General features: G+C 44.3%; 1 long non-coding RNA gene across 1 annotated transcript; it reads right to left on the reverse strand.

Moving 5' to 3' along the window:
* Positions 1-10,566: 10,566 nt before the first annotated feature.
* LOC140420729 (uncharacterized) lies at positions 10,567-24,714 on the reverse strand. Its single transcript, XR_011946534.1, has 2 exons — positions 24,622-24,714; positions 10,567-23,689 (listed from the first exon to the last, which is right to left on the reverse strand). It is a non-coding gene; the product is annotated as an uncharacterized lncRNA (long non-coding RNA).
* Between the last annotated feature and the right edge of the window lie 1,329 nt (positions 24,715-26,043).

Raw genomic sequence — 26,043 nt, forward strand, 5'->3', positions numbered from 1 at the left:
CTTTTGTCTATTTGTTATATTTCTTTCTCCATCGCATCAGAAAATAAATAAATAAATATTGCCGAATACAAAAAGAAAGAGAATGTTCCGGGTTCTGATTGAGGAGCCGTGAGCTCCATCACAGGGTTCACAGCGGAACATCAATCTCAGTTAATGCAGAAAGATGGTTGGGACGCACACCTTACGGCTGGGGAACAGGAAAGCTGGTGGATGGGTCAGAAGAAGGATAGAGAACAAAAGGGGTAATAATTTTGAGCAGCCTATATTTAGTGAATAATTAGACAAAGGAATGAGACAATCCAGTCCAGCCGGTGGCTGCAGTTTGCAGCAACACAGTTGGGCAGATAGGGTGGGGCCGCCCCAGTGGATAAAACACAATCACCAATCGCCCTTGGGCCGAGGATACTGAGCCTCATCTCCCTGTGGCCAGAACCAATAGATATTGAGAATTGAAGGAAAAGGAGAGACATTTAGTAAACCCACAGGGTAAGACTAATCCTGAAGGAACACAAATTTGCTGAGGAAAGGCAATGGTGTCACTTTACCTGCCTGAAGACACAGGAAACTGAGCGATAAAATGAAACCATTCAGCTGGACAGCTGGAAATGAAATACAGGCTTGTGTCTCAAAGAAAAACTCCGTCTGTGAAAAAGCATTTTTGCAAACTTTAAACCAAAGTTGACAAGTTGACAAGGACAAGTACAGCTCCTCCTGCGATTACCAAGGGGGAGGCTGCCCTAAACATTACAGTCATATATTCTCCCCTCGTCCTGGCGAGTTAACAACAGTTATAGTTAAAAATGTAACAAATGAATTTACTGTTCCCTTTGAGATGCTAGTAAGAGGTTCTAAAAAAATGTTTATAATTAGTTTGGATAGGAAACTAAACTTCATCTAATGTGAAACTCTGATTTAAATAAAATTCCAACCGCTTGGATTTATGAGATAGGTTTGAAAGTAAGTAACCCATGTTTCAGTCAGTCTGTTCCAAAACAAAGATAAGACGAGTTTGGCAGCAATCCAATTTTAACTCCCCAGTACATTTGGGTGATAAAAATGTTGAGAGTCAGTTAACAGCTCATTTCACAAAATATCGCTTGCAACTTTGGTTAAGTAGCAAATATTGGAAATTGAAGGGGAAAAGGATAGACAACAGAAATGAAATTGAAGCAAATAGGCCAAAAGATGTTCTAAATTGCGAAAGGGGACACACATTGCGTGCCAAGTCTTCCTGTCCCTTTAGGTTCTGTAGGGAAATTAACCATTTCAGGAGACAGCAGATTTGTTTTAAATCGCCTAGAAAATTGTGTGTCTGTGATTCTGTAGATGTCTATTTTAATTTAAATAAAGTTTAATTGTGGATTTGTAGGAATTCAACAAGACCAGTTAAAAGTGGAAATTTTAAGTGTAATTCAGGGCAATTTGGAATCAGTGTGAGAAATAGATCATGTTTATCACATCTCCCCAAATAAGGAACAAGCATTTTTGCAGGTGGTAATTTCTTTATTTTTGACAAAATGTAACAATCTGTTTCCCACAACCTAAATCCCACCCAGTCACTAGTGAGGTTAAGATAATTAAGAAAGGACAACAAAGAATAGAGAGAAAATGAACACAAATCCTTTCCTGTGTGAATGATTCCTTGTGTGTGTGTAAGTGATGTTTGTGTGAGCGATCTAATGACTTGTTAACTCCCTATCGTCGGCTCGTGTGTCGTCTCAGTTTTACTCCTTGCCTGTTTAATATGTGTCCCATATTTCTAGGGAATTATGAAAAGTGATAACTGTGTGTGTCTAAATTTGCAGTGAGGGATTGGGAGTTTGCAGTGTTCTGTCTTTGAGGTCCTCGAGCGACAAGAGAATGAACTGTTTGAAATTTACAGCTGTGAAAATGATTGTTGTTTTTGAAAACAGTGTCAGACGCTAGAGGGAAGAGTCTATTCCTTCAATGGGTGAATTACAGTAGTTAAGGATGAGGGAAACATCCCAGTATCATTGAGTGGGATCTCTGGACATTCAGGAAAAGGATCATGTCTGTATTTGCAGATGGAAGCTGAGGAAGTGAATAGGGTAAAGATCCGTTCGAGGAGGTTGATGTGACCCTGTTTGTCGCCGGATTACGGCGGAGTGAATGGAGAGCAAGAACAAGATGGGTGATAGTTGGACAAGGCGGGATGAAAGTAAAAGGGAATTGAGATGGTTTCTATGGATACAAGGACACGGCTTCTTTTGAAGAGGAGATGAAATACATGTAATGGAAATCTAAAAGCCAACCACACTGCTGTTTGAATTAGTGACAATTCTGGAATGTGAAAACTACTTTAAAAGAAAATGTTATCAGCTGACAAACCCGGATTCCACCCAAGTGAGTGGGACCGTGCAAAGTAACTATGACCAGGGATACATGCTGGACATCCAAGGAGGTGGGCGCTAGAAACACTGGTCACAACCAAAGCACCTCACTAATTGATCTTGTTTTTTAGAACATTAGCAGTAGCCAACCGGTGACGACTGGGGCGGGCATTTGTTTAAGTTTATAGAATGTTAACAGCCGTATCGATTCTCGTGGGACTGATGACCACAGGAATGGGAGGTGTACCCGCTCGCTCGACATCACCACAGAAGAAGCAGTCAAGACCTCGTCACCACCCGTGCCAACTGGCCCACTTCATCCAACCACGAGTCCAGGACAAGAGATGGGGTTGTATTAATTAATGAGAATAAGATTTTCTATGATAATGTCACCATGAGCTGGTGCCCGTAGTCCTAAACATTACAGACATAACCCTACCTCAATGACCGAAGCTGCCCATTATAACGGCGAGACATGGCCAATAGCTGCACCGAGGAACAAAACAGGTTAAAATGCAGCTTGACGAATACCACTACGGCATTTAATACCAGAACTACAATGATTAATTCTATTGATCTAGCAACTGTTAACCTGAAGGTCCGAACGTTCAGCTTACAGCAAAAAGGATTCTGGGGAAGGGGAAAGGGATTCAGTGAACTCAACTGGGTACAGACCTGGGTAATTTAAAACTTGGCCGCTCTATTGGGAAATCATGCAATCTCCATTAATATATTAATTGGGGGGGGGCAGCACGGTGGCGCAGTGAGTAGCACTGCTGCATCACGGCGCCGAGGTCCCAGGTTCAATCCCGGCTCTGGGTCACTGTCCGTGTGGAGCTTGCACATTCTCCCTGTGTTTGCGTGGATTTCACCCCCACAACCCAAAGATGTGCAGGGTAGGTGGATTGGCCATGCTAAATTGCCCCTTAATTGGAAAAAATGAATTGGGTACTCTAAATTTCTTTCTTTTTAAAAAAGTAATCAATTAATTGGGAAAAATATTTTGGATGATGAAAATAAGAACGATGTTTGTAGCACCAATGGATCATGGGTGCTTGATCAGGTGTGAGAAAATCTGAGGCAGATTAGCGAGGGAATGGTCCCACTGTGGGTTACAAATGAACATCTAATTAGCCCGTCACAACCATAGGTTGCCTGGATGCCAGCTCAGGGGATTAACACATGTATATAGTATTGATGTTGAATGTATTATGAATAACAATTTGTTAATGGGTACTGTTTTAGCGATACCCATTATAGCCATGTTGTAAGGAACCTCTTATGAATCCTTACCTGCCCCTTGTTTTCCTTTTTAATTTCTGTCTTGTTGGCTGCTATGAAATTGCAGGCTTTGGTTTTAAACTGAAACCCCTCTGGTGCTACTTGAACTGGCCCAAGAGAACTGCCCTCAGTGCAGTGTGCTATGTGGCATAGTCCAGTGATATCATTTTGATGGACTTGGCTAGCAGCTAACCAATGCTCCTGAAATTCCAGGGCACATTCAGTTTACAAGTTTGATTGGGAGAGTGCTTCCGAGATTTCTGCGAAGAAGCAGCACAGAATCCATTTTAATTTAGTTCTGTTAAAACCCTGGAGTGAGCAGCTCTGGGCTCTCACTATCAGCTAAGGCTGGTGATTAAAACATTCTTAGCCAGGCGTCATGTGAGAGTACATTTAAAAAATGGGTGTTTAAGAAATGTACCTTTAAGAAATGGGTGTTTATCAGTGATGTCAGAGTGTGGGTGGAGCTGGGCTGTCTGTCAGCTTTTTACTTTCGTTTTAGGCTGTTTGCTGCAGGGTATGTTTTAGTTTCATTTTCAGAGCTAGATAGCCGCTGTCACAGCCAGAAGGTGTATTAGTCTCGCTCTCTGTAATCTAAAGACTGTAAATCGATCCTTTGGTGATTTAAAACTGATAATTGCTCTCAATAGTGAATTTCAACCTGATCTTTGTGTATTAAACGTTTTTTTAAAGTCTTATGCATGTTAAAAGGATAGCTTAAAGGATTACTTCGTGTTGCATTCTTTGGGGGTTGTATTTGAATTGATGGTTGCTAAGATGTTCACTGTATGTTTTAAAAAGAAGGTTAACTTGAGTTAATAGAATAAACATTGTTTTGCTTAAAAAAAAACGTTTCAATTTCTGCTGTATCACACCTGTAGAGTGGCCGTGTGCTCCCCATACCACAATCTATTAAAACCTGTGGGTAAGGTGAACTCCATGATACACTTTGGGGTTCACTAAACCCTGGCCCATAACACAGGCCTGTGAAAGTGACTTCGGATTGCAATGCTGCAAGCGGTCTCTCCAGCCAAGCCTGTGAAAGCTTAATCCTCTGTTGAAAGGCTGGGAAAAGCCTAGTCTGATATTTCTCTCCTGAGAACCCCAAAAGGTCCTGAAGACCAGACCCACCTCTCTCTCTTCATACCACAGCTAGAAACCCTGCACAAAGACCTGACAAGCAGTTGGAAGGCAGAGTGGATGGAGAACTGCTGTAAACTCTCAGGTAGAGAATTCTAATGTTATCTCAGTGATACTGAGAGTCAATCTGGCAAAGGCGACTCTCCAGAGGAATTTCTGCAGCCCGCGAGGTCTCATTGAAGGCAGGAACTAAAAGATCCAAAACCAATTGGTGGTTTTCAACACTTCATGTTCTGAGAAGAGCACTACCTACAAAGATCACAACCTCAGCAAAGATACTCATCTCACATTCCCAGTTTAATTACCTTGTTGTTTTTAACCCTTCCTTACCCCCACTGTGTGCCTGCCATGTGTGTGTGTGTGTGGGTGGAGGATGGGACAGTGAGGGGAATAATTAGATTCGCAGACTGTTGTTCCATTGTTACAATTACATGTTTATCTCTTCTTATGAATAAACACATTTTCATATTTTACTTACAATCTTGTGCCTGTAAGTCACATTGATTGGAGCAGTCAATGGTCAAAGATCTCAGGAAAATACACAAACTATTGGTTAATTCACTTATGTTGGGACTCCGGGGTCTGTGGGGCTGGAATTGACCGTGTTCTCACCCAGGGTGTCGTAACAATGTCAACACTAATTATACAGAGTGGGGAATATTGGGTACTTAGAGGAAGTCGTTATATCAGATATCATAACACTCCATCGTATGCTCCTCTTTTAATAGAGGATATTATGGTTAGTACAATATAATGGGGTACAGATAGAAGCCACTTCTGTAGTATTTGCACATCTAACATATGACCGTGAAGAAGCAAGATGTAGATTTAGTGCTACAATAATTTAACAATGGAAATGCTGTGGGCTGCAAAGAACATAGAACATACAACGCCGAAGTAGAACATTCGGCCCATCGAGTCTGAACGGACCCATTTAAGCCCTCACTTTCACCCTATCCCCATAACCCAATAACCCCTCCTAACCCTTTTGGTCACTAAGGGCAATTTATCATGGCCAGTCCACCTAGCCTACACGTCTTTGGACTGTGGGAGGAAACTGGAGTATCCGGAGGAAACCCACCCAGACACGGGGAGAACGCGCAGACTCTGCACAGACAATGACCTAGCGGGGAATCGATCCTGGGACCCTGGCGCTGTGAAGCCACAGTGCTAGCCATTTGTGCTACTGTGTATCATATTGCATACATTTGATGGGACTTATTGTACAACCATAGGACAATGAGAACCCCAGTGGCAACAACCGGGTATACCCCCTGTTCAATCGCTCTGTTTGTTTATACCCCCAGATACCAAAGTGGAACTGGTTGAAATATATAACAGAGAAACAGTTGGTATTTAAATTATGGAAAACATAAAAGATAAAACACTTGAATCACAACACAATATTTGAATCAATAAACACAATACTTGAATCACTTCTCTTATACAATCCCACACTACCAGAGCACCTGATCGGAATTCAGATGCAAATCCAACAAGTGTACCCGTCATACTATCCACTCCAACAATGAACCAAGGCTTTTACAAATGATATTGAACAAATAGACTCCTCCACATTGTGGGAGAGTTTGTGGAATTGGTGCTCAAATGTCCAAATACACTTATGGATTTGCACCATCTCCATGCCCCAGTCATAACGCAAATGATATTGATTATATACCTAATGTATCTTATTCTCCAGACGAGGAAGAAATGGCAATGGGGAATTCGGCTTAGTAGCTTTTACATCGTACTTGAGGTAACAAGGTAAAAGATCAAATGTCTGTATAAAGGGACAGTATAATACAGATGGTCTGAACACATGCCTTTATCCTCTTTATCTGCGTCTCTCTCTCTTTCTGACACTTTGTGTGGTTGGTTGATTTCTGTCTCTGGTCTGTGTTTGACTTCACAGCAGCCTGTAAATCGCTACTTTTGCCCTATACCCACAAACCTCTTCTTAGGTGCATATCTCTCTCTAAGCTTTCTCTCTCTCTAGTTTCCTCCTCACACCGTCTGAAATTGACTCATCTGTAACACCTGCATTTCATTCCTCGGTTGTTTCTAAGGCTCTAATGCGCTATGTGTCGGTTTCCTGTTTTGCAGCACTCAATTGCTATTGTAACCTTGCATTTTCTACCTCCTCATACAACTAGCTTTCGCTGTAGCCTTCCTCAGCTTGGAGGCACGTTTCGCTTGCCCCTTTCTCACCCCTTTGCAGTGTCCAAAGGGTCCCGGACCTTTGAATGCCTTATTGGCATCTTTGACTCATTTAGGCCATTGAGGGACCAAAACCTCCAGATGAAATGCCGGATCAATTGAACAACCAGATAACTTGTTAATATCATGGGCTCGATTCTCCGAAGAGGGAACAAAGTCCCCTAGCAAGCGTGTTTAGCTGTGCGTTTCCTGCCACTCAGTTCCGAGAAACACATGGCTATTCAACGCAACTCGCGTTGTAAAAGGGACCTGAATGGGAACACGCGACCAAGGCCACACATAGCCACATTTTGTAAACTGGGGAGCTCGGCTGGCTGGATCTCCCCCTTGCAGTGAGAGATCGCGACGTCATTTTTAAAGAGTGCCTCGATCTCCGAAACAATCCCCTCCCCTCGTAACTCTTTCAAGACCCACACCGGGCACCTCATGCCTGATCATGCACATGCAGAAAATGCCAGTTTGGCACCTTGGCAGTGCCCATTCCCACTGGCAGTGCCATACAGGCACCTTGGCAGTGCCAGGCTGGTACCCAGGTGGCACCAGCAGTGCCAGGGTACCACCTGTCCAAAAGGCATGCATTTGGGGGCCTTGGATCCTCTGGGCGACCCCCATAAGTGCTGCTCCATCTGGTCCCCGTTTTAGTGCTGAACGGTGCTCGCCCAAGGTCTCTGAGGTGAAGGGAATGAATCCCAGAGCCTCCGGTACCTCGGCAACATGCACATTAGAGTGGGGCTAATTCCTTGCTCTAATATGCAGATTTACCAAAAAGTGATCTTGCTAACAATGGCTGGGATTTTACATCACAATGTCTTGCGAGAACGCGTTGAATCTCGCGAGGCATGGCGTGCCAGGTAGATCCTGGGAGCGGGGTCTCCCGGGTTTCATCAGCCATGCTGCGCCACGGTGAGATGTTCTGCCAGCGCAGCATGGCCATTGGATCACAACTAGTGACTGAGGAAAGAGGGTAAGATCATGTTTAAACAGGAGGATAACTGCCAGTTGCACAATCAGAGCATTGCAAAACATACTAACAATATGATCGTATTCAAATGAATAAGTTAAATTGAATTCGCTCATGGAAAGCCCAGGAGAAGCAAGTCAGGCGAATTGGAGCCGATGCATTTGAGATAGGGGTCCCATACCTTCCAGAAAACATAAGACTTAGAATGGAGTACAGACTTTGAAAATTCCATCGGGGTGCATTCCATAACCAGCCCATGCCAGTTTTGGATGGAGGGAAAGTTGTGGCTAATCCAGGAGCAAAGATCAGGGTATTATATCACCTTTTTTCATTCGAATCAGTGATTTCCCCATCTGGGAGACCCAGGATCAGGAATACAGGATCAGGCTCGATCAAAAATTCTCTCCAATTCCCTGACTACATTTGACCAATAGGATTGAATCTTGATGCAGCTCCATAGACGATGTATATAGTCACCCTCAACTACCAGGCACTTTAGGCTCACAGGGATTGGATTTATTTATTGTCATGTGTACCGAGGTACAGTGAAAAGTATTATGCTGCGTACAATCCAGACAGATCATTCCATACATGGAAATAAAACATAGGGCATAGATGAATACACAATGTAAATACATAGACAAAGGCATTGGGTGAAGCATACAGAAGTGCAGTACTACTCAGTAGAGAAAGGGAAAGGGGACGTATTAGGATCAAACATGTGTCTAAGACTGGGTGTCAGATGAAGGCTGTGTAGTATCTTCAACTGGGTCTCCTTCCTATTATTGCTGTTCAAAATTTCATCAGCCATAGTCCTATATGTTGCCCTGGATCTCCACATCAATATTGACTGCTAAGTCCCATGACTACAAAGATCTCAGCATTGAAATTCAGGTTATGGAATTTTGAGCATCATAGAACTGGCTCATCAATTGTTTAGGCTCCACAGAATTCAGGGTTCTTTTCACTGGGGAAATTGAGGAATCAAGAGGCAAAGATGTCTTGTTACAGATAACGTCTCTAAGCTGTAAGTACTTAAAAAGGACAGTCTAGGGATGTCAAACTGTTGACAAAAGTATGCCCAAAGGATGACTAGGAAGCATCTCTGAACATGTCTTCCAGCCTCAAAATGCCTCTATCCAGGTATCAAATCCATGGTCAATGGGACCGGGTGAGAAGTCTGGACTGCCTTGGACAGGAGAGACAGTGGAAGTCAACTTAGATTTCCCTTCGAATTGGCGGACCAACCGCCACGCTCCTGAGAGTATTAATAATAACAGGATTATCACACTTAGCAGAACCTGTCTTAATGTCACCAGAAAACAACAAGACCTGTAAAAGGAAAACTGACTGGTCTGCTTCTACATCGAGCCAGATGGATCTTGTGTCTATCCTAACCCAACCCCTTACGAACTTAGATGAGAGGCCAATTGATATAACCTGATATTCAGGAGACCCAAACCTCCTTTAGCTCCTGGTAATTGGAGCTGCACAAACTTGAGGCAAGGCTTTTTTAAATTCCAGATAAATGTACTAATCATTCCATCAATTTCCTTAATGACTGGTTGACAGAAGTTTAGGCAGCATCTGCAGAGGGTACAACAGTCTGGGCAACACATTTCATTTTACATGAAATTGGAAGAGCCGACCACTGGGCAAGGTCCCACCTAATAGCCACCATCAGCTGTGGAACGTTGGCTGCATATAGCTGTCTGAAAGAGGGGGGGGGGTCATTGACATTCCCAGATATTTAAATCCCAAGGGGGGTGCCATCTGAAGGGGAAGTTAGCAAGAGGAGGGGGCTTACCCCGCCCCACTAATTAAGGGGCAATTTAGCGTGGCCAATTCACCGACCCTGCAATCTTTGGGTTATGCGGGTGAGACCCACACAGACACAGGGAGAATGTGCAAACTCCATTCCGGACAGTGAACCTGAGCCGGGATCGAACCCAGGTCCTCAGCACCATGAGGCAGCAGTGCTAACCACAGCGCTGCCCATGTAAAATTGATCATATAACCAGAGAAGTCACTAAATCTATCCACTACTCCAATAATGGCCGGGACTGAAACACTGGGGATCGACACAAACAGCAGCCCGTCATCTGCACACAGAGTGATCCACCCTCCAGTCCTGATATCAGAGACTCCGATCTAATAGCTCCCGGCAAGGGTTCAATGACCAATGTAAACCACCAGGGGGACAGAGGGCAGCCCTGTCTAGTCCCTCTCTGAAGCTCAAAATTCAACGACCGTAAACCATTCTGGAGCACCGCTGCGGATGGTCTGTGATTTTTCACAAAAACTTAGAGTACCCAATTATTTTTTCCCCAATTAACGGGCAATTTATTGTGGCCAACCCAGTTACCCTGCACATCTTTTTGATGAGACCCACACAGACACGGGGAGAATGTGCAAACTCCACACGGACAGTGACCTGGAGCCAGGATCGAACCCGGGACCTCAACACCATGAGGCAGGACTGCTAACCACTGCGCCACCATGCCGCCAAGTGTGTGCTGTTTCAACATCAAGATTGCCACGCTGAACTTTTGTATGGTTTATATGCCACAACATTTTGTCTCGACCTAAGTTTAAAAACACAAATGCCAAATCTTCAGAAAAAGTATTTTATGGGGAATCTTGTGTGATGCAAGTTCTTCACGCAGAATGTACAGCACAGAACCAGGACATTCAGTCCCTGTCATTTATACTGTACACAGGGCTCCTCCCATTTTACTTCATCAAGCTTCAGCAACATTCGAACCGTTACTGGAAAATCTTCCCCTGATAAACCCAGTCTGGTCCTCCCGCACAATTGTCGGAAGGATGTCCTGCAGCCTTATCGCCAAAACTTTAGATAGCGGTTTCAAGTCAACGTTCAAAAGAGAGATTGGGTGATGAGAAACCCACTTCTCTGGGTCCTTGCCCACCTTCAGAATCAAAGAGATATTAGCCTCACGAAAAGTCGGTGCTGCATCAGAGTCAAAAGAGTGACAATACATATCTACCAACGGGTCATCCAACAACAAATCCTCAAACCCCCGATAAACCTCACCCACAGCCATCTGGTCCCGGGGCTTTACCCAGCTGCAGCTCCTTCATGGCCTTTGACACCTCTTCCCTGGAAAGGGGAGCATTGAGAGCGTCACACTGGCTTTCTGAGGCCTCCGGAAGCTTCAGGGAAGAGAATAAATGCTCCACGCCCACCGACACATCACTACAATGTCAGCACACTCGGTCTCTGGTCAATAACACGGAGAATGTCGGCAGTCATTTTCACAGCCTCCGAGAGAGCCCCGGAGAGCGCGGGGTCGGGAGGCCTCCTGAGGGTCAGGCCGCCATGTTGAAAAGGCGACTCCAGCCCCGCTGAATCTGCCTGTGCTCTTTTATCGACTAATTCCTTGATGTTCTTCAGCATAATCTTAGCAAACTCAATCCCGAAGTCTTCCAGGGACGTGATAACAAATATTAATTCAAGGATTCGGTAGATGAGTGCCGGGCATTCAAGATAAATGACGCATTATGGGCGAGTGGCACCATAACCTGCAGAAAAACAGCTACTCCGGCGCCCGCACCACGTGGTTTCCACCCCCCAAACCCGGGACAGATTTATTTTTTTAATTGTAAAGTAAATTATTTCATTTGCCCATTAAAGGGCAATTTAGCGTGGCCAATTCACCTAGCCTCACATCTTTGTGTTGTGGGGGTGAGACCCACGTAGACACGGAGAGAATGTGAAAACTCCACACAGTCAGTGACCCGGGACCGGGATCGATACCGGGTCCTCGGCACCGTGAGGCAGCAGTGCTAACCACTGCACCACTATGTCGCCCTCCACAGGACAGATTTCCGATTGACGAGGGAGTCGAGGGTTATGGGAAACCTGCAGGGAAATGGAAAGAAAGCGGAGATGAGGAGGGATTTCTTCACTCGATTATCATAGAATTTACAGTGCAGAAGGAGGCCATTCGGCCCATCGAGTCCGCACCGGCTCTTGGAAAGGGCACCCTACCCAAGGTCAACACCTCTACCCTATCCCTATAACCCAGCAACCCCACTCAACACTAAGGGCAATTTTGGACACTTAAGGGCAATTTATCATGGCCAATCCACCTAACCTGCACATCTTTGGACTGTGGGAGGAAACCGGAGCACCCGGAGGAAACCCACGCACACACGGGGAGGATGTGCAGACTCCGCACAGACAGTGACCCAAGCCGGAATCGAACCTGGGGCCCTGGAGCTGTGAAGCAATTGTGCTATCCACAATGCTACCGTGCTGCCCCGATGTGGTGAAGCTTTAGAATTCTCTACTCTAGAGGATTGTGGGGCCTCAGTCATCAAGTATTTTCAAGTCAGTGAATGATCGGTTTCTCAATATTGAAGATATCAAGTGAGATGGGGGTAGTGTGGGGGAATGGTACTGAGGTAGATCGGTAAATGGTCTCATTGAATGGTTGAGCAGGCTCGATGGGCCCAATGGCCAACTGCAGGTTGGATAAGTGAGTGAATCCCTTCCCTATTTGTTATAATGTCTACATCCAGGACAGGAAGCAGTGAGCAGGGATCTGTCAATCAGCCTGAATCAGCACCTTCAGGAGAATTGGGAGGGTGAATAGTAGATACAGCAGAGTGAGAATGGAGGGAGAGTGTGTGGGATGGAGATTTACAGCTTTTGGGGAATGAGAGAGGAAAAGTGTACTATAGAAACTAGAATTATCTGTTCTGAGTTTCTATCCTGTGCTGACAGTGATGTCTTTTGTAAATTGTTTTTACAGGATATTAGAAGAGGAGGAATTACAGACAGAAATCTCAAAGATCACGTTGGCTTCAGAAGATTTTAACCATCCGTGTGACTGGAAAAGCACCGAGAGAGAGAGAGAGACATACCCGAGTGAGAGTGTTCTAGAGCAGTGACTGTGGAAAGAGCTTTAACCAGTTACGCAGTCTGTAAAAATATTGCACCTGCTGTGACACCCAGACACGAGTGATGACAGGGGTTGGATTCTGCTGTTTTTGCTGTTGTTAATCACATCCAGGACTGAATCATGTTCATTCTGACACTTGGTGAAGTGGGAGGGTCGAAGGGTTTCTTTCTGCTGGACTGGCCGGTCTCACAACTTTGCTTCCAGTGGGCTGACAGGACTTTTATCCTGCAGAGTAAATAGTCCTACCGCCTCGGGTAGAACGAAAAGAAACACATTTGTCTCTGTTCCATTGAGTCTACAACACAGGGCCAGGCCAGTCGGCTCAATTGTCTCTCTGTATTTATGCCCCACATGAGCCTACATCCAGCTCTCTTCATCTCCCCCATCAGCATATCCTTCTATTCCTTTCTCCCTCATGTATATATCTCGCTTCCCCTTCAATGTATTCAGGAGAGGCAGTGGCGTAGTGGCATCGTCCCTAGTATTCCAGAGGCCCTGTGTAATGTTCCAGGAGCCCGGTTCAAATCCCACAAGACAGATGGTGAAATTTCAATTAAATAAAAATCTGGAATTAAAAGTCTAAAGGTTAGACCATTGTTGATTGTCACATAAACCAGTGTGGTTCACCTTTAGGGCTGGAAATCTGCCGTCCTTGTCTACTTGGGCCTTGTGAAATGGCCTCAGTTCCAGGGCAATAAATGTTGGCCCAGCCAGCGACACCCACATCCCATGACTGAATTTTTAAAAATTCTGTTCACCTCAACCACTCGCTGTGGGAGTGAGTTCCACATTCTCACTCTCACTGGGTAAAGAGGTTTCTCATCAAATGCCTATTGGATTATTGAACCCCTTCATCATCTTAAAGACTTCCATCAGGTCACCCTTCAATCTTCTCTTTTCTAGAGAAAAGCAGTTCCAGCCTTTTCTGAGGGTGAAATGCCCTCAGTTCTGGTATTATTCTTGTCAATCTTTGTTGCACCTTCTCCAGTGCCTCTATTTCCTTTTTCTAAATGGAGATCACAAATGTTGACAGTGCTCCCAGTGTGCAGGCGGTGCTGATGGGGGTGGGAGGTGAGGAATATGCAGGAATAGTGATTTCGGACCACGCCCCGACTATTGAGATGTGAGAGTTCGTTCGGGATAGGCGCAGAGGTTGGGGTGGAGGCGGGATTCAGAGCTTTTGACCAACAAGGGAGTTCCGTGGGAAGGTAGCAATGGTGATTAAGAATTATGTTGCGCTTAATCAGAATGGGGAGGTATTGGCAGCCACGCTTTGGGAGGCCTTGAAGGCGGTGGTCCGGGAGGAAATTATTTTGTCCAAGGCCCATAAGGATAAGATGGGAGGGAGGAGCATCGGCGACTGTTGGACCAGATAGTCGAGGTGGATAGGAGGTATTCTGTGGCCCCCACGATGGAGTTGTTGGCGGAAAGGAGGAGGTTACAAGGGCAGTTTGATCGGTTGACAATGGGAAGGGCGGTGGGTCAGCTGCAGAGGGAGTGGGGGTGCAGAGTAGGGGGGGGGGGGAAAAAGGTGAGTCGCACGCTGGCCCACCAACTGTGATGACTGACAGCGGTCAGGGAAATTCTTCAGGTGAAGCTGGAGTGGGGGGGGAACATGGTGTTGGATCCGGAGAGTATAAATGAGGTGTTCCAGTCAGTTTTAGATGGGCTGGACTTCCCGGAGTTGGAGGAGGGGAAGAGGCAGGCACTGGATGAGCCGTTAGGACTAAAGGAGGTGATGGAATGCATTGGCACGATGCAGTCAGGTAAGGCGGCGGGGCTGGATGGCTTTCCGGTGGAATTTTATAAGTCGTTCCCGACGGAGAAGAGGGGGGGATTTCGGGCTATGGCGCAGGCGTCGTTTTCACTAATCTTGAAAAGGGGGAAGAATACATTGGACAGCGGGTCCTATAGACCCATCTCGCTGCTGCATACTGATGTGAAAGTCCTGGCAAAGGTATTGGTGAGAAGGTTGGAGGGGTGTGTGCCGGAGGTGGTCTCCGAGGATCAGACGGGGTTTGTGAAGGGGAGGCAGCTCCCTCCTGCAATAGTAGGAGGTTGTTAAACATAATTATGACCCTGTTGTGGCGAGGAAGTGGAGGGGGTGAGTGCCAGAGGTGACTGTGCCAATGGACTAAGAGAAGGCCTTTGACTGGGTAGGGTGTAGGTATTTGTTTGAAATCCTGAGGAGGTTTGCGTTCGGGCCAAGGTTTGTGGCGTAGGTCGGTTGCTGTATGTGTCCCAAATGTGACCAAATTATCCTGTTACAACAGGCCCAACTCTGACGTAAGATAATGGTCACTTTGGGGATAAAAGTAGAGGTTCCGAACGTTTTTCTTGCTGGCCAAGTACTGAAGACTCCCGAGGCCGAGTTCCAAGGAAATTACTGTCAAAGAAGGAGCCAGACTCCCGAGGCTGAATTCCACAAGAATTACTATCAAAGAAGGAGCCAGAGAGGGTTACGCTTCTACAGACTGATCACCCACATGAAGTTATAAAAGTGAATGTCTTAAAGTTGTTCAGAAAACCTTTTTCATTTAATAAACTTATTTTAAAATTTACTATCCAGAGAATTCTGCCTTTGTCTTAATTGGTTAAAGTCTTGTCTGAATCAAAGTGAATTTATTAAATGGTAAGTTGGGGGTGGCTGAAATCAATTAATTTCCAGATAATGAGATCAGATAACAAATCTTCAATTTAAAAACATGCATTACTCTAGCGCCTTCCACACCCACAGAACGTCCCAAAGTGCTTTACAGCCAATGAAGTACTTTTGAAGTGCAGTCACTGTTGTAATGTAGGAAACACAGCAAGATCCCACACACAGCAATGTGATAATGAGCAAATGTTTTTAGTGATGTTCATTGAGGGATATTGTGGAGGTGGCGATGGATACTGAGGAGGTGGCGATGGATACTGAGGAGGTGGCGATGGATATTGTGGAGGTGGCGATGGATATTGAGGAGGGTCTGATGGATATTTTGGAGGTGGTGATGGATCCTCTGGAGTCTCCGTTTAAGAGCGCAGACTGATTCCCTCCTCAGTAACCAAATCGTGTTTGGTATTAAAATTGAAAAACGTTGTGAGCATTTGCTTAGCAGCACAATGTATCGTTAGAAGATGCAATATGTTTGTGCCGAGTGAGTGAGCTTGCCGCGAGTCAGTCTGCAGATATACAGACCCGGGAAAAAGGCGCGAAAGACGACAACGTTGCTGACGCCATTACAGCTGTGGCGCAGTTTTAAAAATGACGCGCTGCAGCTGGCAGCCATTTTACAAATGACATATGCAGCTTGGTGATGTGTGCACGCTGTGGCCACGCCCACCAAGGAATAAAATGCCCAGCCATTGGCAAACTTATCATTATGCTTCACAGTGCCGTTCAAGTACAAAAAAGCCTCCAATTAATACAAAAAACTTTTTTAACAAGGCCATGAAAATTCAAAGTATGCAAAACAAAGCAAAATGTTCTCATTTCGATGTTGAAGCACAACAATACGATTTAGAAGACACATTCTTTGTTGATGCAGTCAACAAGATTGATAATGCTGAAAAATGACAAAGCAGATATCATCTGTTCATATTAAGAAAGATTGGAACACATCATTGAAAGTAAATGGGTCCAAAATATTTTTCAAGTTGGATACTGGAGCTCATGCAAATTTGATCACTGTATCACACCTCTTTCCTCCAATTGAAGCTACTAAATGCCAATTGAGGGACTGCAGTGGCAACATCATCAGCACAAGAGGGTTGTGTTGTCTAACAGTAAGTAACAATGATATCCACCTGCCAGTGCGATTTGAAATAGTTGATGCCAATCAATCAACTCTACAAGGTGTTGATGCTAGGGGCTGGTTTAGCACAGTGGGCTGAACAGCTGTCTTGTAATCCAGAACAAGACCCAGCAGCGCGGGTTCAATTCCCGTACCAGCCTCCCCGAACAGGCGCCGGAATGTGGCGACTAGGGGCTTTTCACAGTAACTTCATTGAAGCCTGCTTGTGACAATAAGCGATTATTATTATTATTAACAATGCCAAATCTTGTGAAAAGGATTCACAGCGCCAATCGATCTGTTAGTTCACAGCAAGATAACATACAGGACATCCTAGCTACGTTTCCAAATGTGTTCACTGGTTTGGGTATGTTACCGTTTACCTATAAAATACAGCTTAAAAAAAATGCTACACCAGTAATACATCCTCCGAGAAGAGTACCAGCCCCTCTCAAAGAACGTCACAAGCAGGGACTTGACCGTATGCAGAAACTGAACATCATATAATCGAACCTACTGGTTGGGTTAGTTCCATGGTAAGCGTATGAAGGCCTAATAGAGATCTACGAAGATGTATAGACCCAAAGGATCTGAACTGGAATATCAGGCGAGAGCACTATCCAATTCCTAAGTGCGAAGAGATTACACGTGAAAAGTTTTTTAAAAGTTAGATGCCTCAAAAGGATTTTGGCAACTACAACTTGATAAGTCCAGCAGAAAGCTCTGTACTTTTAATACGCTGTACAGAAGAAATTGTGTCAATCGCATGCCCTTTGGAATCATCTCTGCATCAGAATATTTCCATAGAGCAACGGAAACCATTACAGAAGGTATTGGTGGGGTACGGGTGTACGTCGATGATATTATCTGGTCTGCAACACCAGAAGAGCACAATTCCAGACTACTACAAATGCTAAGAAGCATTGATTTGTATGGATTGAAGCTCAAATCCAAGTGTCAATTTGGGATTTCCAAACTGGGTTTTTGGGAGATCCCATATCTAAGGATGGTGTACAACCGGACAGTGCTAAAGTTAAAGCTATACACAAAATGCCTGTTACGACAGATAAAAAATCAGTCTTGAGAATGCTTGGAGTTGTCAACTTTCTTGGCAAATTTGTTCCGAACCATTCGTCTAGGACAATAGCGCGTCGACAATTGATCAAGAAATATTTTTCTTTTTCTTGGACTTCACAACATGAAACGGAAAAGTCCGACCTCAAACCCGCACTGACCTCAGCCCCACTTCTCACATTTTACGATCCGACAAAGTAGGCAAAGATCTCGACGGACGCGAGTCAAGTCAGGATGGGAGCTGTTCTTCTACAGAAGACTTCAAAATGATCTGTGGAGACCGGTAGCATATGCTTCTCGAGCCATGATGCCCACTGAACAATGCTGCGCACAGATTGAGGAAGAATGTCTTGGGTCTGGTGAAGGGTGTTGAAATATTTCCCTGTGTTTATGGTCTACCTACATTTGTGATCGAGACTGATCATAGGCCGCGTGTGTAAATAATTCACAAGAGTCTTAATGGTATTCGCCCAGATTACAGAGAATCCTAATGAGACCAAGAAGATATGATTTTTGTCCAGTATATACTCCAGGAAAAGTTCTGATCCTTGCAGATACATTATCACGTGCTACTGAAATGAAGATAAGATTCCAGATCTTGTGCAGGTGATAGAAGCTCAAGCTGACATGCTAGCTGACACACTACATGTTTCTGATTGCAAATTAAGATTAATTAAAGAAGAAACTGCAAAGGATGAAGTTTTGCAGTGAATGATTCATCACATGACTGATGGATGGCCAAATGCAAGCCGTTCTTGCTTCAGAAATGTTAAAAATGGCCTTTCTGTGGTAAATTGAGTTTTCCTCAAACTGGATAGAATAGTCATTCCTACAAAGGTGAGAAGACAGATTCTTACCCAGATCCATGAAGGACACCAGGGTATTGAGGAATGTAAATGACGCGCGAGGCAATCCGTATATTGCCCTGGTATAAATTCAGACATTTAAAATTATGTTTCTGATTGTGACATTTGTCAAAGAAACTAGTCTGCTTAACAAAATTCCCAATGATGAATATTGTACAATTCAATGTTCTAAAGTGGGAATAGATGTTTTCTACTTTCAAGGCAAAGATTACCTCGTCATTATTGACTATTACTCAAATTATCCAGAAGTGATTAAACTTACAAACTCAAGTTCAAAATCAGTCATCAAGTCAACTAAAACATGTTTTTTCTAGACACGGGATAACATTGATCGTCGAAAGGGACAATGGACCTTGTTTCGACAGTTGGGAATGGACCCGGTCCAATGGGAATGCTGAAAAAGGTGTAGGTATCGTGAAGAAATTGTTGAAGAAAGCATACGAGGCGAGACTAGATTTTGTGCTAGCTTTATTAAGTTATAGAGCTGCTCTTTTATCAACAGGTCTTTCGTCAGCGCAACCTCTTATGAACAGACTGCTGCATACAACATTGCCAACCTAACTGTACCAAATCTTGATGATAAATCAATTGTAAACAAGATGAGACAGCAGCAGCAAACTCAAAGCTTGTATTACAACAAGTCAGCCAAACAGCTGATTCCGCTAGTTCCAGGAGATTGTGGACGTGTACAAGATCCAACAGGTGGATCGTGTTTTAAGTCAGGCAGCTCCACATTCCTATCTTGCAAAAACATCTGAAGGTTCGATATTCAGGAGAAATCGTCGTGCATTGTTGAAGGTGAAGCAACCTCCAACTCCAATTCAACCTCAACAATTGTTTTCCAACAGTAGGTTTCCTGGACATTGGTTAAAACTCAGTACTTCATCATCTGATGCTCAACTTACTGATGCAAATATGAATCAAAAGAAGAAAAATTCTGTCTCAATGACAGTTGGATTGAGAACATCAACGAGATGAAGGAAGAAACCTGATCGTCTCAATTTATGAACTATAAAACACTGATTTAACTCGTATAACTTTTACTGATGTTCATTACTGTACATTGCCATTACACTGCCTGTATGTAACTTTGAATGCAAGAATCAAATTTTTCAAAGAAAGGGGGCTAGCACAATATGTGGATTTTATAAAGCACATAAAGGGTTAATGTAATGTTACTACTCTACTCACTAGATGGTGCCATAGAGCAACCATATAAATATCACTGGCCTCCTTGACTTCTGGGAGAGAGTGGAAGGGAACCAGACAGAGTAGGTGTGAGATAGTTTAACTGATAGAATAATTTAGTGTTGTAGAAGTGTAGTGTCATCTTGACTTGTCTAATTCCTTAGTAATATGTTCAAATCTAATTCAGTGTAGTGTAATAAATTAGCTTTGTTTGTTAAACGCTGCTTGCTGTTCTTTGTTAACACTACAACCTTCACCATCCTGAAGGACAAAAACAAAGAACACAACAATCTCTTACTCTGAGATGATGCTCTCTGGTCCTAGGCTCTCCCACAAGAGGAAACATCCTCTCAGTATCTATCGTGTCGAGCCCCCTGAGAATCCTGTCTCAATACGGTCGCCTCTCATCCTTCTAAACTCCAATTAGTACAGGCCCAACCTCTCCTCATCAGAAAATCCCTTCAAACCCTGGATCGACCTTGTGAGCATTCTCTGGACTGCCTTCAATGATAGTATATCTTTCCTTAGATAAAGGGACCAAAACTGCTCGCAGTATTTATGGTGTGGTCTAACTACTGCCTTGTATAGTTTTAGTAGAACATCCCTATTTTTATATTCCATTCCCTTTGAAATAAATGCCAACATTCAATGTATCTTGGCAATTACCTGCTGAACTTGCATGCCAACCTTGTGATTTATGCAGGAGGACCCCCAAATCCCTCTGTGCTGCAGTGTTCTGCCGTCTTTCTCCATTTAAATAATGCTCAGCCCCTTTAGTTCTCCTACCAAAATGCATAACTTTACATTTTCCTACATCATCTTCCATCTGCCAAGCTTTTGGGCACTCACTTTAAAACAAAACTATTTTTATTGAAAGATTTTAATTTTATGACAGACAGACTTATCATCCACATACACCGACTGCGCAATTGTATCTGCCCAGAGAGAAAAAAACCACACAGGAGTATTAATAATAACAAAAACATAACACAGGATTCGCCATGGTAACAGAAACAAACATTTTGCATCGTTCTAGACACAGTGCGGTTAGGCTGTACATTTGTGCTCTACATCTTGCCGGTGTGGCCTATGTTAGTGCATCATTAGACCACAGAATTTACAGTGCAGAAGGAGGCCATTTGGTCCATCAAGTCTGCACCGGCCCTTGGAAAGAGCACCCTGCTTAAGCCCACACCTCCACCCTATCCTCATAACCCAGTAAACCCACCTAACCCTTTGGACACTAAGGGGCAATTTAGTATGGCTAATTCACCTAACCTGCACATCTTTGGACTGTGGAGGAAACCGGAGCACCTAACGGAAACCCACGCAGACACGGGGAGAAAGTGAAAACACACAGACCAGTCACCCGAGGCTGGAATTGGACCCGGGTCCCTGGAGCTGTGAGGCAGCAGTGCTAACCACTGTGTCACCGTGCGTGCCCAGCATGGTAACTTCATGGCTTGAGAACCGCCCCCACCCGTTGTCACCTGTGGGGGAGTGGATAGTCCCAGCGCTGTGAGGGTGGTGAGGCCTCACCAGGAGAACTTGCCCTTCTTTTGGGGGTGCTGCTCGTGGGCCCTGCACCCTGTTGTATTATATATTTCCCCAGTGTTTTGGGTGCTGCCTCTTTCCCCCCCCCCGCCCTATACCTGCACGTTTACTCTCAGCGACTGATGCATGAGGACACCAAAGTCTCACTGAGTCTCCACCTCTTTCAATTAACACCCATTGAAATAATAATCTGCCTTCCTATTTTTCTACCAAAGTGGCTAACCTAACATTTATCCAGGTTATACTGAAACTACCATTCATATGCCCACTCACTCAGCCTGTCTAAATCCTGCTGAATAATCTCTGCATCCTCCTCACAGATCATCTTCTCCCAACTTTGCATCATCTGCAAACTTATTTCCCTTGTCCAAATCATTAATATATAATGTGAACAGTTGGGGTTCCAGCACAGTACCTGTGGCACTTCACTAGTCACTGCCTGCCAATCGGAAAAAAACATTCATTCCAACTTTTTGCTTCCTGCCAGCGAACCGGCTTTCTATCCATCTCAAGACACTACCCGTAATCCTATGCCCTTTGATTTAGCAATCTGCTGTGTGAGACCCCTTGACATCCGTCTGCACAACGAATGCATCCATTTTATTTCAAATGCTCTGAGCATTCAAGTACAAAACCTTGGGTGGCACAGTGGTTAGCCCTGCTGCCTCACGGCGCTGAGGACCCGGGTTCGATCCCAGCCCTGGGTCAGCGTCCGTGTGGAGTTTGCACATTCTCCTTTGTCTACGTGGGTTTCACCCCCACAACCCAAAGATGTGCAGGTTAGGTGGATTAACCACGCTAAATTCCCCTTTAATTGAAAAAAATAATTGGGTACCCTAAATTTATGGGGAAAAAAAGGATAGTCCTTTTAACATTCCTTGACCGGTCCCTACTATTTATTACAATGTCGTTACCTGATACAGGCCCTTGGTTTCTCTGCTTTTTTATTCTCTTTGCTGTATTTTTCTTGTGTTTCTGATTCCCCCTGCTCTTAATCCTGACATAGGTTCCCACCCCCTGACTCCTCCTCCTGATTCTGTAAAACTTCTATACATACGCTCAAAAGAATCATGAATTTAAAGTCCCATTTCTTATGAACATATTTATTTTAGATCTACCTGTAGTGTTAGGAAAAACACTATTTATTATCCAGGATAAAATAAATGTCCGTCATCAGCTTTTGTGGATCATTTCAGTGGAAATGTTCTCTCCCAGGCTCAAAGAGCATCAGCCCACTGGAAGCAAAGTTGTGAGACCGGCCAGTCCAGCAGGAAGAAACCCTCCGACCCTCCCACTTCACCAAGTGTCAGAATGAACATGGTTCAGTCCTGGATGTGATTAACAGCACCAATAACAGCAGAATCCAACCTGTCATCGCTTGTGAACTCGCTGGTGTCTTAGCAGACTTGATAAGTGAGTGAATCCCTTCCCACACTCAGAACAGATGAACGGCCTCTCCCCGGTGTGAACTCGCTGATGTGCCAGCAGGTTGGATAGATCACTGAATCCCTTCTCACACCCAGAGCAACAGAATGGCCTCTCTCCAGTGTGAATTCTCTTGTGTGTTAGCAGGTTGGATAACTGAATGAATCCCTTTCCACACTCGGAGCAGGTGAATGGCCTCTCCCCAGTGTGAACCTGTCGGTGCTTCCGCAGATTGGATAACTGAGTGAATCTCTTCCTACACTCTGGACAGGGGAACGGTCTCTCCCCAGTGTGAACTCGCTGGTGTGTTAGCAGGGTGGATGAATCACTGAATCCCTTCCCACATTCAGAGCAGATGAATGACCTTTCCCTGGTGTGAACCCGCTGGTGCACCAATAGGTTGGATGAATTAGTGAATCCCTTTCCACACTCTGAGCAGGTGAACGGCTTCTCTCCAGTGTGAACTCGCTGATGAGTCTGCAGGTGAGATAACTGAGTGAATCCCTTCCCACAAACAGAGCAAGTGAACGGCCTCTCTCCGGTGTGACCACGTCGATGAGTTTCCAGTGCAGATGGGGTACAAAATCCCTTCCCACAGTCCCCACATGTCCACGGTTTCCCCATGGCGTGGGTGTCCTTGTTTATCTCCACGTTGAACGATCAATTGAAGCCTCGTCTTTACAGTGAACAAAGGTGCAATCTCTCCCTGCTGGGAACGTTGTGATTTTTTCAGACTGGATAACTGGTTAAAGCTCTTTCCACAGTCAGTGCACTGGAACACTCCCACTCAGGTGTGTGCGTCTCAGTGCTTTTCCAGTCACACAAAAATTCACCCTTGAGATTCAGATCCTGATGAATTGAGTGAATGCCATATCTTGACATTTGGTTTGAGATTTCTGTCTGTAAATCGTCCTCTTTGAACATCCTGTAAAAGGTGTTTTCAAAAGTCATCACTGTCAGTACAGGACAGAAATTCAGAACAGACCATTTTATATTTGATTCAGTTGTTTCCCCATCTTGACTGTAATCCTCCCCATGCACCCTCACTTCCCCCGCTCCTTCTGTCACCATTGTTTACTCCTGATAATTCTTATAACATTAGAACATGAGAAACTGGAACAGCAGGAGGCCATTCAGCCCCTCAAGTCTATTATGCCACTTCATCAGATAACGGCTGATCTTCACATCCCTGCGCTCACCCCAAGTCCGTTCATTCCTAAAATATCCAAAATTCCTCTATTCTCTGTCTTGAACAAACTCAGTGACTGAACATCCACAACACTCTGAATTTATTTATCCTTCTTAAGATATCGGCATCACTGGCATGGCCAATATTTGAATAGACGTGATAAATTCGACTTTAAATAGCTGATACAACAAAAACAGGTTTCACAAAATCACAAACATTTCTCCTGTCAGTTACAGAATGGATTGCTTCTGTGACTCAATGACTCTGTGTCTGGAAATATAAAATGTAGCGACAATACAATGTTACACAACTAGAAATAATAAATGTACTTTATTACAGAACCATAAATAATATATCTAATCTGCATAATATAACAATACTGGATATTTCTCTGTCTGATATTAATTTACTGTCAGCCATCTCCGGGGGAAACCAGCCCTTTAATTGTGAACATCAGGAAAGAGACCATCCTTTTAGCCAGACAAATAAATGTGTGAAGCTGAGGGAGCAAAGGATGTCAATGTCTTTAAGGGAGAGAGACCAAGCTTTCCAGTGTCTGCACCCTCCCTGGATTCACTTCCTTTCCCTTCAGTTGCTGCAAGTGACTAATTGAAGGTCAGAATGAGAAAATAAATGGAAAGGGGGAGAAAATAAAGTGTTTTACTCACAGATGTTGGAGACAGGAGGACGTTTTAGTCTTTGACTCAATCTTCATTCTCAAGAAAGGCCGCACTCCGGCTGGAGGACCAGAGTCCTTCCGGTCCTCCAAGTTTCCCATTGGTCAACATCTCAGCCGGATTGTCGTGTGTATGTGGGGGGGGGGGGAGGTGCAACTTCCACACATGCGCAGTTTCCATCTCCCTTGGACATGCGCATTCCGAGTCGCCTGCGCGGCGGATAGAGCGGTTTCCCGAGCGTGAGGGATTGTGGGAGCTGTACCCGCCATTATTCATACGGAGCCCAGTGTGGCTAACATATTGGGGAGGATAATAGGTGGGAGTGAAACTGAACCCGATAATCAGCACCTTCAGGAGATGAGAACTGGGGGTAAAGCAGGAGGAGAATAGTGGGATTAATTAGTCTTAAAATCAAAAGGGAGAAAGGAGTGTGTGGCGGACAGCATTTTCTGTGACAACGGGAACTGTCAGTTTGGAATTTATATCCTGTAATCACTCTTGACTTGATGATGTCAACCCCATCACACCCATTAAAATCACTATCAGGTCAGTCTTCAACCTTCTCTTTCCCAGAGAAAATATTCCCAGCCTGTTCAATCTATCCTGTAACTCAGTTCTGGTATCATCCTCGTGAATCTTTCTTGCACTTTCCAGAGTTCCTCTGTCAGATTTTAAGGGGTATATAATTAATATTTAGGCTCAATTTAATTTGGTTACAGGTGCCAATTACTCAGTTCCAAATTGACGCTCTAAAATGCTTCAATTTGAAAGAAAGGCAAGACAGGACTCTGAAATAATAAATATTTATCCGTATTTATTTTTTAAAGATAGTATGCTGATGAAAGACACAAGTGATTTTCATCTCCTGAATTTGCGACCATTCAATGTGGATCTGTGAATCTTCCTCCGATTCCTGAGCCAACAGTCATTTTGCAAAATTGCCCCAGAGACATTCAGTATCTCCAGGACTAGAATCCAACTTAGCTCAAGACCGTTCTGGAAACCCACTTTTAACACGTGAATGAGCATTACCCAATCTTGAATCAGACTTGTTTTAAGCAGACAATTGCTCATTGCTGTCACTGGGTTAATTTTATTGAATGTAAGCTTTTATGTAAATTGTTCCATGGGCAGAACAATGGGACTGTTCAGGACCTTTCTTTTAACTGAATTTGGACAAGATCATGAATGGTTTACATCAAATGTTTCCACTGACAAAAGGATTGTTAACCAGAGGACACAGATTTAAGGTGATTGACATAAAAGCCAGAGGGGAAATGAGAAAGATAAATCTTTACACAATGAGGTGTTGTGATCCGGAATGCACTGTCTGAAAGGCTGGTGGAAGCAGATTCAGCAAAGGGAGTTGGATAAATACTGGAAGGGGATTGGTTTGCAGGGTTCATGGGGAAA

This window comes from Scyliorhinus torazame, chromosome 5, assembly GCF_047496885.1.
Source record: "Scyliorhinus torazame isolate Kashiwa2021f chromosome 5, sScyTor2.1, whole genome shotgun sequence".
Taxonomy (NCBI): Eukaryota; Metazoa; Chordata; class Chondrichthyes; order Carcharhiniformes; family Scyliorhinidae; genus Scyliorhinus; species Scyliorhinus torazame.